Raw genomic sequence first — 15,679 nt, forward strand, 5'->3', positions numbered from 1 at the left:
CAGGCCTGTTGGTTAAAAACCATGCTTTTCAGAATCTTCTTTCTGTTCTGTACTTCCATTAATGAAATTAGAATCTCAGACTAGGGTTCAGATTCCCACACTGCCACGGAATCTTGCTGAATGACCTTGGGCCAGTCCTACTGCTCGGCCTAATTTACCTCACAAGGTTATTGCGAGGACAAAGTGGAGGAGGGGAGAATATCGTAAATGGCTCTGGGTCACCATTGGGGAGAAAATGGGGTACAAATGAAGTAAATAAATGCAGTCCAAGATCACATAGATGCTTGTTGGTCTGGAATAAATTAGTTGGTAATACGTAATTGCTAATAATAACACACACAGTGAATTTCAAGGGTTCAAAGCATTTCACACATTTTATTTGTAGATTTCTTTTAATCCTGCCCATTTCTCCAAGGAGCTCAGGCAGTGTACTTGGTTCCTTCCCCCATTCTATTCTCACGACAACAACCTTGTGAACAGTTAGATTTAAGTCCAGTAGCATCTTGGAGACCAGTGAGAGTTTCAGGGCATAAGCTTTCAAAAGTCAAAGCTCCCTTTGGCAGACAGGAGTCAAGTATAAATGGAGATCTCTGGCGCCGTCACACGAACCAGATATTGCGGGAGGGAGGCGTGGCTAATTGCCCCGGCGCAGTTTGATCCGCGATTACACAATCAGATGCGCCGGTGGCACACCCCAAGTCCTCCCCTTGGCGCCGGCGGGTAAACAGACCAGAGGAGAATGCCGCGCGCTGGTGCGATCACACCACGAGCGTCTGGAGGCAGCCCGTGGCAAACGTTTACTAGTACTTGTAGGTACTAGTTTTTTTTAATGTGCGTTGTCGGTGGTAAGCCACAGGTGCGCTCCACTTCCCAGATGTTGGGGTGTGATCACGCCCGGATAATCCGCCCACCATCCATGCCTCTCCCGCGGCAACTTTGCCGTGTGACCAAGGCCTCTGAGTCTTTTTATCCCAATTAATTAATTAATTCGTATGGCAGTGTGTGTGTGGTATAGCCAAGATCCTAAGATTGTCTGGCAGTCAGAAGTTCTAGCTCTTTTAGTGTTATGCAGCACTTGGTGGCAAGCTAGACTAGTTTATAGGGCAAGAGACATCTCGGAAGTGGTTTGCCATTCCCTGCCTCTGCGTCACGCCAGGGCTGACCCTGCCTAGCTTCCGAGATCTGATGGTATTGGGCTAGCCTGGGCTGGGCTATCCAGGTCAGAGCTTTATTCCAGGCTGAAGGTGGGAGGGGTGTTGTCAAGAATGCTTGTAAAGGATGCAAAGGTTCAATGCATGTTGTAATCAGCTTGATTAGAGAAGAAAGGAAATGCTTGGGGGGCAAAAAATTAGCATATGTAGTGAGATAAGAATTCTATGTTCAGTTGGGGAGGGTTCCCTTGTTCTGAACTTGTAAATCAATTCAAGTTTAGCAATATCACATTGTAATTTCCCTTTGAAATGTCTTTACTTGAGGACTGCCATTCTTAAATCAGCCATCCTGTGAGGTGTGCCAGGCTGCAAATGTGTGACTGGCCCAAAGTCACCTGGCAAATTTAATGAATGAGTGCAGGTGTGGACTCAGCTGTCCCCAAACCTCATTACTCCACCTTCCTGACAATCTCACAATCTTTGTAACACCCTTGGAAGTCCCCTGTATTGCAAATAGGTAGTTGAATCTGAGATAACGGGATTTGCTTAAGACCAGTCAATTTATGGCTGAGGAGAGATTTGAACTGAGGCATTTGTAGTTTGATTACTATGCTAGCTTTTGAGGAGAAGGGCCTCACGAATCAGTGTTATTTACTTAGTGAACGTAGAACAAAGCATGAATGTCAGCCACGTGCCACACACTGAAAATAACATGGACTGTGGTTGACCCAATGTAAGCTGGTGGCACTTGTCTGTTTCCATGGCAGTTTTTAACTATGCCTAAACACTTGAGCTGCGGTGGCTCAAGTGGTTAAGACGCTGAACTGCAGGCTGTGGAAGGTCAGTAGTTCAGCAGTTTGAGACCCGAGTGTGTTGCATGATGGAGTGAGCTCCCATCTCTAGTTCCAGCTCCTGCCAACCTAGCAGTTCGAAAGCAACAAATTGCAAGTAGATAAATAGGTACCACTTCGGTGGGAAGGTAACAGCGTTCCATGCGCCTTGGTGTTTAGTCATGCCAGCCACATGACCACGGAAATGTCTTCAGACAGCGCTGGCTCTTCGGCTTTGAAACGGAGATGAGCACCGCAACCCTAGAGTTGGATTTGACTGGCTTTCGAGCAAGGGAACCTTTACCTTTTTAAACACAGATTAAATGCATTCGCTTCCAATGATGGCTAACCAAAACCACACCAGCAATACAGTGTGGTATATTTAGCAGCTTTCTAAAGAATGTGGAAAGTCATTTGATTCCGTGACCGCCTTAATTGTTATAGCCATCCCATATAAAATAATAGGGATTACCTTTAGATTAAAAACTTGAATATCCCTTGCTATATATCTCCTTCCCCTTGTTTGAAAGAAACTCAAAATGCCCCCAATAAAGGGTTTGATTTTGTTTCTCACAGCTTTTGATGCGGAGCCCAATTTAGATTAGATGCAAATAAGACTGAGATAAGAAAATTCTTCAACTTGTTCTAATTCAACCCCCCCTTCAAGAGCCAATGGTACGTTTTATGATTCCTTTTTTTGTTAGTAAAAACCACTACCTTGGACTTCTGGCAGTTTACTGTCAAGCCTTCTTTGCAACAGTAGTCAGAAAAAAAGCTTTAAGGATTTCTGTAAACCAATATGACTACAGGATAATAAGACTGCATTGTCTGCATACTGCAGAATAGGAATACTATGGTGTGCTAGACAAGGAGAATGACAAAATTGATCAAAATGGCTTGGCAGATCATTTAAGTATAAATTAAACAGATATGGAGCCAGGCAACCTTGTGTGACACCACATTCAAGGTTGAATGAGTCAGACAACACAATTATTGTGCCCCTCCATGATTTTGGAATAACCCCTGTTTGGTTTATCCGAGTAAACAAGGGAGTGAGAATTTCTGCCCACCAACATGGATTAATCTTAAGCAACTTGCTTGTAGTAAGATCAATACCAGGGCAATGTTCCCTCTAATTTTTCCCCCCTACTGAGCAGAGCAGTTCACATCCTGAACAGAATATAACTGCTGTAATCTTAAAATGGACAATGGGTATTGCAAGACCCTGTGTGGCTCCAGATTGCTGCTGAGTGGGGCTTCCTGTGTTAATGAGCGGCCACTCATGTGCACAGCTTTAGAAGGAACACTGCACCAGGGGCTTTTCCTGAGCAAACTATGAAAACCTCGATTTCCAAGGGAATAACAGCTGGCCAGTTGGGTGAACAATAATTTATAGCCAATGGTCTGATGACAAAAAAAAATCCTATTAGTGGAAAACAACCTCTTAAAATATGCTTCCCAAACCTCTGGAGAAATGCAAGAAGGAATATAACTCTTAGTTTTAAGGACCTGATTTATAATAGACCAGAATGCTGAGCTGTCATTAAAACTGTCAGCTGCTATTAATTGGATCCATGCATTATGGGATTCTTAAGTTTTCCATAACCTGGTCAATTTCTTAAGAGCCAGAAACTCTCTGAGTCAAAATAATGGCTTAGGATCATGGACAAGAAATTGTCGGCTATTGGTTTTACCACTGAATCTAGCAAGGAATTGGGGCCTTCTGAACCAGCAATTACAATTACAGATTAGGAAGACTGATTACAATAGTTCTAGTCTTCGTGCTCAATGAGTTTGTTCTTCACAATTTTTTTGAATACTTGCCTCTGATTCTCTTCCTTCCTATGCTTATCATCGGTCTACGCAAGGTCTACGCAAGGTTTTTTACTCTTGCTAGAATGAATGCCCATTCACAGGTGGTTACGAGAGGCCACTTTTTACATCTTCCTTACTCTGATAGAATTTGGTCTTGCTCCCCGAGTAAAATAGATTCAATCTCTCATGTTTTATTGGAATACCCTCTATATTCTAATCTAAGATGACATTTTATTCTGCTGTTGGTGGTGAATTTCAATTATTTTAACCCCAGTAAGGTGGTCCCCTTCCCACTCTCAGATCAAAATCCTAATATAACCTTGGATGTTGCAAAAAAAATTGTATTCCTTTTGTCTTTGGGGAAATAGACATTATACTGCTTTTGTTGGACAAAGGAAAGTAAAGGAAAAGAACTATGCCTTATTTCTGTATGGCTCACAGACACATTTTAAAAGAAGGCATAAACAATAGTGGCTTTTCCCATTCCTGAAAGACCGCATTTGGTGGAGTCAAGTTATTCTTGGCTCTGCCTTTTACAGTGCTTCTGGCATGTGCTCTGTGATGGACAGAAGCATACTGGGAGGGAGAAGAGAGGGCCAGGTGCCTCAGTGTTCATAAAAATATACTGTCCAGGAGACAGCCTATATCAGTCTTTACAAGAAGAGTCTTGTGCTCCTGTTCCTTCTCCCTAAGGGATTAAGCTGCATGATAATTTTCTTCAGCCTTGGTTTTGTGGATGCAGAAGCAGCAGTGGAACCAGAACAATTGAATCTTGGAATGAAATCAAAGTGTTGACATTAAAAAAAAATCCTTTCCCTTTCTCCCAGCTTGCTCTCAATAACTATGGTCAAACTTGAGTCCCCTATTCATGAAGATGGAGGGGGAAGAAACCCACAGAAAGCTGGGAGTTGCCAGTGCTGCAGGGTAGTCACGAATGGCATGCCACCATGTAAGTGCACCCTGTAGCCACGGAGAGCAGAGCTCTGTGCAGGTATAGAGGAAGAGTGACTCTCCCAGTGTGCATTGCACTCAGGGCCGGCTCACTCACTAGGCGAACTAGGCGATCGCCTAGAGCGGGACTGCCCTTAGGGGCGCCAAACTGAACCCGGCCCCGTACTCTGGAAGTTTCTTGATTATTTGTGTTTTTCATTCTTCCTAAAATGCATTTATTTTTTAAAATTGGTGGTCACACGGGGGGGGGGCGCCAGAAGGGATCCTCGCCTAGGGTGCAAAATAAGCTGAGGCCAGCCCTGATTGCACTCTGGCTCCCTAAATAACAACATACCCTTGGGGGCTGAAAAACTTGGGGCTTTTGATTATTCCACATTCCTGGCCTCTTTCGATAAAGGAAATACCCATATTCATGAAGTATAGCCACATGGATGTTGCCAGTGCGTCCAAATGTACATGGATATGTTATACAATATGGGGAAGCGGTACCCTCTCAATTTCAATGAGACATCGATCAGACAGTGCATCTGCACATCCCTCCCCCTTTTGATTAAGGGGTAGACACAGCACAGCACTCTCCAGCACAAGCTGGCTTAATTATAGTTCTTCAGATGGAGAGAATCAGCTCCAACTATTCCTTTGCATTATCTTTTCAAGGCTGCTGAGGGTTCTGCATCACAGGGAATCCCACCACAAAAGGATGATATGATTAAGAAGTCTGAACAGAAAATCAGACTCCCCTGTTGGTAGATAAAAGTCCAGGGAAGCAGCACCCTCCAGTGTTCCTTTTTCAGAGAGAGAGAGAGAGAGAGAGAGAGAAGACAAGGAAGACAAGGAAGACAAGGAAGGAAGGAAGGAAGGAAGGAAGGATTTCCAGGCATGGCTTCACACTTTCTCTTTTCCCCACAGCGTCTTGTTGCCTGCCTCAGCAGGGCCTGGGCAAGGCTGTCCCTGACTGGCGTCTCCTCTGGAGCAGGTGAGTGCAGGATAGGGTTGGGGCCAACAGCCCCAGGCAACTGTCTACAACTGAAACTCGCTTCCTACTATGCCCCATCATGACAAGAATACGGCTAAGGGAGAACACACATATCAGTTGCCAAGGTGAACATGTAACTGCTGGCCAGGCAGTCCCTTGGATTTCCAAGCGAGAACCCCACCAGTTCCCTGCATCCGTGGATTTGTGGTCAAGTGCAGAAGTGTGGTGAGATTCTTCCTCTCATTTGGCAAGATGATACGAATGACCCACCTCCTGAGTGTTGAAATGAACTTTGTGGTAAGTTAAAGTGTGCCACTGGGTCACCACTGTCTCATGGCAACTCCATGAAGTTCCACCTCATGGAGTTTTCAAGGCAAGAGACATTCAGGCGGCTTTGCCATTGCCTTCCTCGGTTCCCCGATAGTCTCCCATCCAAGTACTGACCCTGCTTAGCTTCCAAGATCTGATGCGGTCGGGCTAGTCTGGGTTATTAGGGCTGACCTGTGGTCAGTGGTCCTTCAGCTGCAACCAATGCAGCATTATGCTCATACCATGAACTGAAGATCATGCTGCGTATCAAAACCATCAATAGTTACTCAAAACACTGCCCCTTCAGGTTATTTATTTCTGCTTATTACAAAATTGCTAAAGACTTCAAATATCCACCAAAGCAGGTTAACAACAACAACATTTGGCAATGATGATCCATGCTCTGATAATATCCTGATGCATATCTTAGAATCATAGAATCACAGAGTTGGAAGGAGCCATACAGGCCATCTACTCCAATCCCCTGCTCAATGCAGGATCAGCCTAAACTAGAGCATCCCTGACAAGTGCTTAAAGACTGTCAGGGAGGAGGGACTCATCACCGCCTCCCTAGGCAGCTGACTCCACTGCTGAACAACGCTTACTGTAAACAAGTTTTCCCTAAGATCCAGCCGGTACCTTCCCACCCTTAATTTAAACCCATTATTGCGAGTCCAATCCTCAGGTGCCAACAGGAACAGCTCCCTGCCCTCCTCTAAGTGGCAAGCCTTCAAATACTTAAAGAGAGCAATCATGTCCCCACCCAACCTCCTCTTCTCCAGACTAAATATTCCCAAGTCCCTCAGCCTTCCCTCGTAGGGCTTGGTCTCTTGTAATACACTTTATGCAATGGCTGCCCTTGAAACTGTTCAGAAGCTTCAGTTAGTGCAAATGCTGCAGCCTCAGGATAGGGAGGGTATCACCCATTCACTGCCTGCCATTTCATTCCAATTCCATTCCAACAGCTGGTTCTTACCTTTAAAGATCAGGGCACCTGAAGAACCTCTTCATTCCACAAGGATGATACACCACCCAGGCAACCCAAATGACCACTTGGAGTGCCAGACAGGGGAAGATGGATCCCAGGCAGCACAAGAGGAGACGTGGACCTTCCCTGCTGCTGCTGCCCATGATACAATGCCTGGGGGACAGTGTCGACCCCACCCTCCCTCCCTTCTTCATGGCCTCCAGGCCATAGAGGGTGGGGTGGGGTCAGGGAGAAGCGAAGAATGTCCTCCCCAGCCACCTCCCCATCTCCTTTAAAGTAAACTTATGTTGGAGTAAATCTTGTTAGCCTTCAAAGTGCCGCTGGAGTCCTGTTTTTTTCTAATGAAAGCAGCATGTCAATCTGAGCTTTTGTGGCCCGGCAAACTGAAAACGCACAGTAACCTTTGCTTATCCGTTTGAGGGCTAAACTAGTAGCCCTACAGTGAAATCCTAAGCAGAGGTGCACTGTCAAATTCCACGGACGTCAATGTGCTCAGACAGGTCCTTAAGACTGCACTGCCGTTGTATTGAATGGATGACAAAACCAAAACTTGGAGAATCTGCAATTTATATCAAGCCAGAAGGCCAAGGCTGCCCCTGTTCTCTTGCAGGCCGAAAGTCTCAGTGACACACAAGAGAGCCCCATCTTGCACAGCTGTCATTATCAGCTATTGCAGAGTCTTGTTATCGGAATCTGCCCTTGTTTCAGCGTAGCTCTATGAACTTAACACTTTCATTCATCCAAATTTATCTTTAAAGGGTCTTGGTGACTCCAAACTTGCAGAATACGATTATCATGATCGTGTGGAATATCTAGGAGGGGAATAGATAACACGGGAAATGGGTAAAGACAGTAAGAAGGTGGAGAAAAGAGCAAGAGTCCAGTAGCACCTTGAAGACTAACAAAATATGTGGCAGGGTATGAGCTTTCATGAGTCACAGATACCTGAAGAAGTGAGCAGTGATTCACGAAAGCTCCTCCCCTGACACATATTTTGTTAGTCCTTAAGGTGCTTCTGGACTCTTGCTCTTTTCTACTGCTACAGACAGACTAACACGGCTACCCATCTTGATCTATCTCCATGTAAGAAAATGGTGAGTGATTTCCAAGAGAAAAGAAAAAGTGTTTTGTATAGCTGCCATAGCAACCCTGAACCTGCAGTCTGCCACACCGATCCATATTTGAGCTGTACATGAAATTTTATTTACAAATTACTTTCGTGGAAAGTAAAGAGCTTTTTCCACAGAAATTAAATACTGAAGGAAGATGTGCACCTAACTATACATCCGAGGTTTGTAGTTTCTCTTTTTACACGCAGTTCAAATACTTGTGCAGAAGATATTAATGGTTCTTTGATTCTTGAAGTCAGAGTGACAATTATGTAAAACTCAGAGCAATTTCTGAGCAGAGTGGTAGTAAGACTGAGGCCTCTGCCATGGAAGCCTTTCCTCTTAATCCCATACCTTTAGGGGGGTAAGTGCAGTTGTTCAGTGGTGAGTGCACAGCTCAGTTTCTTCTTGCCACCTGAGTCATTCAAAGAGATTACAGACCTAAGCACTCTTGAAACTTCTTCTACCATCCTTTCAAGCTGGGGGCCACACCAATGCTAAGGTTTTCAGTTGTGTTTCCCCTCCCAACATGAGGATAGTTATGAGTCACAGTGAGTTCCCCAAAGCTGCACATTTTAGTAGCATTCTTTTATGATTAACCAGACCTACCACTTTATTGGCAACTGAAATATACTGGGTTCGAGACGCGTATAGTGATCAGCTCATAGTTTATTAGTGATTTCAGCTTGACTCTAAGACAACTCTAGCATGCATGCAAAACACCCCACCCCACACACACACAGTCCCTGTGATAGCCTATTTACAAAAAAATCACTACTTGATTTTTTATTCCAGAGTCCTGGTCAGCTATTGTTCTTGTGCTCCAAGCTCAGCCAGTCTCTAGGGTGATTCAATCAGGGATGATTCAATCCCAATACATAACAGCAACCATATTCAAATGTACTTATCCTAGCTAAGGCAAGGGAATACACAGAAATATTGTTTTAAGCAGACTTCTGAGGGTAAAGACCCCCCCCCCCCGCAACCCCCCCCCCGCACACCTTTGTGTTGTCTGAGGATTTGCGTATAAATACTTCTGCCTAATGGAAAAGAGGAAGACCCAACATGAGATGGGTTGATTCAATCAAATAAGCCATAGCCTTTTCGTTGCAAGACCTGAGTAAGGCTGTTAATGATAAGATGGTGTGTGTGTGTGTGTGTGTGCGCGTGTTAAGTGCCATCAAGTCACTTCCAGGGTATGGCAACCCTATGAATTAATGACCTCCAAAACATCTTCTCATTAACAGCCTTGCTCAGGTCTTGGAACTGGGGGCTGTGGCTTCTTTGATTGAATTAGTTAGCAACTTGATAGTACATAACACACAATGCACCTGAAGAAGTGAACTCTGACATGCAAAGGCTTACCCAGGAATAAATTTTGCTAGTCTTTGAGGTGTCACTGGATTCGTGCTGTATTTTTCTACTGTTACAGACTAGCACAGCTGCCCTCCTGGAAATATGGCACAGTTTGCTATAGAATTTTGGCCTCACTTCCCAGTCAAGTTCTGTGACATAGGAATGCAGATTTCTGTAATGGGGATTCACTTTTGCTGGCTGCTTCAAGGGAAACTGGGCCTTTTTATTTTAAAGACAGACATTTGGATAGGTAGAAGGTTTAGATCCGTTCAAACCTCAGTTTTTGAATATATATTTTTTTAAAATCCAGGGGTGTACTGATGTACATGGCAAGCAGCACATTGTATGCACAGCAGACTGATTTGTGAGCCTCTTAATTTAGGATTATCTCCCACTTTAAGATTTTATCCTCTGAGCATCTCCTATGAGCTGGTTGAGAATGAATGATGACAGAGCTTTGCAAAAGTACTTGGTTTAACAGAGATTTGGAATAGAGACTCTCAAATCAAACTTCTCATGGTGATCTATGCCTTCAGTGTAATCACATGACATTGGAGCAATGTAGCACTGGTTTCTTTAAGCCACCCAAGTGTGTTCATTAATATCTCTTCTAAACACCTGCCTCTCCTGGTATGTCTTCCTCAAGCACCCCTGTACACCATCCCTTCTTTAAGGCTAGATAGACTGTATAAAATCAGGCTTTTCCTCTGGTTTTTCTCCCTGGAACAGACTTCCACCTTAATCTTTCACCCTGTTCATACGAGCCAATTTGGGCCAGGAGTGGGCCGGATTGGAAGCGCGGCAAACGGGAGCGTTCCGACGCCAACATCTGCCTGGCGTTGCGATCCCGTCTCCGATCCGGCCCTTCCCCCGTTGATGTGCGGCAAAAATGAACCACCTACCTTCGGTGGTTCATCCGTTTGGGCCGCATCATCCTGGGCATGGGATCGGCGGCGCGTCTTTTCGCCACTGCATCCCCGGCAGCCTCCCCCTCCCACTTGTATCTTCCTCCCCGGCATCTGATCGTGCAGGGGAGCAACGAAGCGCAGCTAACGGGATCCGTGGGATCCCGCCGCGGCATTTCTTTTTTGGCACGGCTTTTAAAAGCCGCGCTTCGCCCCGTTTTTCCCCTGCCAGGTGGCAGGGACCTTTATTGGCTTTTAGAAAGACCAATGATTTTCCAATATGTATTCAAAGAAGTGTTGCATGCACAAGAAAACTTATACCCTGAATAAAACTTTGTTGGTCTTAAAGGTACCACTGGACTCAGACTTTATTCTGCTGCTTCAGACTAACATGGCTACCACCTGAATCTATTTCCAACATGGTGTTTCTCTTTCTGAGACACCTTGGTTGTGAAGTTGGCCCTGCATAGGCAGAAAGGTGGGATATCAGCGTTGTAATTAAAAGTGGTGTGTTTTTAAGGCTTGCTTGCATTTTGTCTGCAGAGTGTTGTGATGTTGAATTCTGTTGCTAATCACCTTGGGGAAAGGTGGGTATGCACCCCCCCCCCCAATAAACAAACCAATGGTGCTAGCACTAAAAAAGCCAGAATTCACTCTACATGAGGTACAGGGGACAAAAATCTTTAGTTCTGCTTTCTGAAGCATGGGATCCTGAGATTTCCATTCAGGCTTTTAACTGTGCTTTGTTCGACTAACAACCTGGGTCTAGTGCTGTTAAATACACAGAGGGAACAGTTTCTTTCACAGAGCTGCAGCAAAAGAGTTAATGCTGAATGACAATGGGTGTAATCTACACCCCCCCACACACAATGGCAAGACTTTTGCTGATTGCATCTGCAGGAAGGCTCATGCTGCAATCACTAAACCAATTAGTCCTTAAGATGCCATAATACCTTTTGCCTTGCTGCTGCGGACTCAATATCCCACTCATATACACAACATTTTTCCCATTGTGAGTTCGATTCCATCCATGTGTGGCTTCTCAGTGTATGTCTATTCAGCAAAATAGATGTGCAATATTTCAACGGAGAAAATATATGTGAAGCAGCCCTGCTCCCTTCTGCTCTTTGGGATCTGATGCTAACATATCTCCTGACAAACTTCATGTTGCTGCTTTTTTGTTGTTGTTCAGTCGCACAGTCGAGTCCGACTCTTCGCGACCCCATGGACCAGATCACGCCAGGCCCTCCTGTCTTCCACCGTCCTCTGAAGTTAGCTCAATTTCATATTCGTTGCATCGATGACACTGTCCAACCATCTCATCCTTTGCCGTCCCCGTCTTCTTTGACCTTCAATCTTTCCCAGCATCAGGGTCTTCTCCAGTGAGTGCTCCCTTCTCATTTGGTGGCCAAAGTATTTGAGCTTCAGTTTCATTATCTGGCCTTCCAGGGAACAGTCAGGGTTGATTTCTTTGAGGATTGACTGATTTGATCTTCTTGCAGTCCAAGGGACTCTCAAGAGTCTTCTCCAGCACCATAGTTCAAAAGAATCTATTCTTCGGCGCTTGGCCTTCCTTATAGTCCAACTCTCGCAGCCATACATGACTACTGGGAATACCATTACTTTGACCATGTGGACTTTTGTTGGCAGGGTGATGTCTCTACTTTTTATCATGCTGTTTAGGTTCGCCATCGCTTTCCTCCCAAGGAGCAGGTGTCTTTTAATTTCATGGCTGCAGTCACAGTCTGCGGTGATCTGGGATCCCAGGAATGTGAAGTCTGTCACTACTTCCACGACTTCCCCTTCTATTTGCCAAGGAGTGATGGGGCCGGATGCCATGATCTTAGTTTTTTTGATGTTGAGCTTCAAGCCCACTTTTGCGCTCTCCTCTTTTACTCTGACCAAGAGGCTCTTTAGGTCCTCTTCACTTTCTGCCATTAGAGTGTTATTGTCTGCATATCTGAGGTTGTTGATCTTTTCCCCAGCAATCTTAATTCCTGCTTGTGATTCATCCAGGCCAGCATTTCGCATGATGTATTCTGCATATATATTAAATAAGCAAGGTGACAATATACATCCTTGTTGTACTCCTTTTCCTATGCGAAACCAATCAGTTGTTCCATTTCCGGTTCTAACTGTCGCTTCTTGACCCTTATACAGGTTTCTCAACAGACATGTGAGGTGGTCTGGTACTCCCATCTCTGCTGCTAGCTTTGAGTTACTTTTAGAAATTAATTGGGGAAATTCACATTTCTTGCAGAGAATACTTACCTGCTAAAGTGGATTTACTTAACTAAGGATGAGATAATTGTCCAGCCTTATGCAGCTGAGCTTCTGGGAAGGCATATAATTAATATGTATATATATTGGACTTGACTTACACTCTTGAACACTCCTGGTGCTAAAAAAGGCAGCAGACATTCTGATATTATAAGAACAAACCTACAGAATGCCCACACTTGCCAATAGCCTTTTAAAATTTCTCACACAGGCAAACTATAATTGATACAGGAAATAAAACAACCGCCTAGCAAACATCTTCCTTTTTTGATGCTTTCATTTTTGTTCTCTTTTTTCAGGTCCACTTTGCTCAGACAGTTGAATTTAAATGATGTGTTTATTATTCAATTTTTCCTAAATTCTAGCTACCCAGTTGTCTGGTGGAACCAGTTTAAGAAATACACTCATTCAAGCTGTGTCGATGAATTCAAGCATAGATATAGAGGCTACTACTGTAGTGACTTTGGTCTTGTGTTTCCTATGGACAGCTCTTATTTATTTGGTTAGATTTAATGCAGCCTTTCTCCCCTGTGGGGACCCAAATGGAGCAGTTTACGTAATTCTCTTCTCCATTTTTTATCCTCAGAACAACCCTGTGGGGTAAGTTAGGCTGAGAGAGTGTGACTAGCCCAGAGTCATTCAGCAGAGTGGAGATTCAAACCAGCATTTCCCATTTAACGCATGGAATTCACTGCCACAGGAGGTGGCGGCGGCTACAAGCATGGACAGCTTCAAGAGGGAATTAGATAAGCATATGGAGCAGAGGGTCCATCAGTGGCTATGAGCCACAAGGTATAGATAGGGACTCTGGGGCAAGTGATGCTCTGTAATCTTGGTGCTGGGGGGGGGCAACAGTGGGAGGGCTTCTAGTGTCCTGGCCCCACTGGGGGACCTCCTGATGGCACCTGGTATTTTTGGCCACCATGTGACAGAGTGTTGGACTGGATGGGGCATTGGCCTGATCCAACATTGGCTTCTCTTATGTTCTTAAACTGTAGTCTGACATTCTCATCACTTCACCACATTGGCTGCCTCCCCTAAATATTAATATAGCACTATTGGCCTTCACTGGAGTAACTTATGAAAAACTCTATTCCGTGTTCCTTCATCCTTTCAAAAAAAAGAGAGAGGGAGAGCTACATATTCCCATTCCATCATTATCCCAATTACATTCACCTGAACACTACATTAGAAATAATCAGCCTATTGGTCCTTGCACTGGGCTGCTTTAAAAATCTCTACAGCCTCTTTAGACCATGGTGGTAGTTTTCTCATCACTTCATAGGAGAAACGTTCTGCAGTCATATAGTTATACAGCTTTGTGTACAATTTCAAGTGTAGGATCTGTAAGAACAGGGAAGCTGCTAGATTTGTGTTTATTCCATGGAATCTGCACCTCAAAGGCAGAAAGGAAAATATGTAATTGACAGAGATGTGAAGGATAAACCATGTTTCAGTGTAACCCCACTGCCATTCAGTTCTACACATAACTAGCTTCTAAAATAATAGGTGCCAAGATTCAAGCGAGCCTAGAATTCACACACTGACCTGTCATACCTGCCTCCTGTTCCCAAAGGTGTCAAGGATGGGATGTGTTTACTCAATGGCAAGTGTAATGAATTCTGTACACACTCTCAGGCACTCTTCACATATTTCTGATTTGTACCATGGCTTTCAAAATAGGAGATGTAAGTAAGCCCTGGATGGAAATATATGGGGACATGTACCTTTTATCAGCCCAAAGATATCGAATTTGATTCAGGCGTCGTATTTGTAAGGCCGCCTCGGGAAAAGCGCTTGCCAGTGTTAGAGTTCTACGCACTTCTCATTGTGTCTAAAGGCACTTACCACGTGGGCCAGCCCAGTCACTTGTGTTGTTAACATGTCAACGTTTGGCGGGCCAGGAGGGTGCGCCATCGACATGCTAACGCGATATGCGATTGGGTCGGTATCCCTGGCAGACGCATTTAAACCACATTGAGGCGGTCCTGGAATGTTTACAAGGGCTAGCGCTTTCCCCATGCGCCTGTTTCAGTAGCCGCTGGGATCTTCCGCGAGTCCCCGCTTCAGATGTTATGTGTCTATTATTCAGTTCTTCCCAAATTCCAGCTACCCGGTTGCATGAGCAGCTATTTAACGTCAGCTGCGGCAAAGTCTGAACCGTATTAAAGAGTTGAAGCCTGTTTTAAGATGTTTAAAAAGCGATTATCTCCCCCCCCCTCCGGCCCTACGGGAAGCTACGGCCACTTTTTAAATTCCCAGTCCAAACAGTGACTTCCCGGTCTTGACAGCTTTGACTGCCGACTGTGTTTACATTCTGCCAGCAGCTCCACGTTGCCGAGTCTCTTTTCCTCCTGATTGGCTAGGAAGCGGCCTCCGACTCCGCCCAGGGGCGGGGCTCTATACGCCAACCTGTCTGCCGCGCGTGTTGCAATGGGAAAGTTGAGAGCAGAAGTAGAGCCTTCTCTCGCGCGGTCTCACCCTGCAGCACCTGATCGCTGGACGCTGGAGGTGGGGCAGGGAGGTGTTGCCACGCTTGTCACACCCGCAGGGATTAGTACGAAGCAGACTGCTGCTGTAAAAGGCAAAAAAGAAGTCTCGGGTTCATTTGCAAAAAAAAAAAGGCACCCTGAAAGCCCGCCAGGTTTCTTGGTAGTACAAGCTACCTACTTCCACCGGCTGCATGAAGTGAAACGGCAGTCCGAAAAGGGTGCTTAGGGTGTAGGAGCCGGAGGAACTCCCTGCGACTCTATCCCGAGGAAATTGGGATGAGCGCAGTTTCTTGCCTGTGTAGATCGGTTCTCCCTCGGCTTTGGGGCGGCACGATGACCTCCCGCACCTGCTTCAGGGAGCAGGCATGGCCTCCACCCCACCTCTTGGCCGCGGGGCTCGTTACCGCGAGAGAGTTCGGCCAGTCTCAGGCAATGGCGCTCGGGAAGTGCATTTGGCGGGCTGAAAGGGAAGCAGGACGTCCCTGCGCCGGGGCTGAGCGACGCTGTTGAGCAATGA

This window comes from Gekko japonicus, unplaced genomic scaffold, assembly GCF_001447785.1.
Source record: "Gekko japonicus isolate JY-2015 unplaced genomic scaffold, Gekko_japonicus_V1.1 scaffold47, whole genome shotgun sequence".
NCBI classification, from domain to species: Eukaryota; Metazoa; Chordata; class Lepidosauria; order Squamata; family Gekkonidae; genus Gekko; species Gekko japonicus.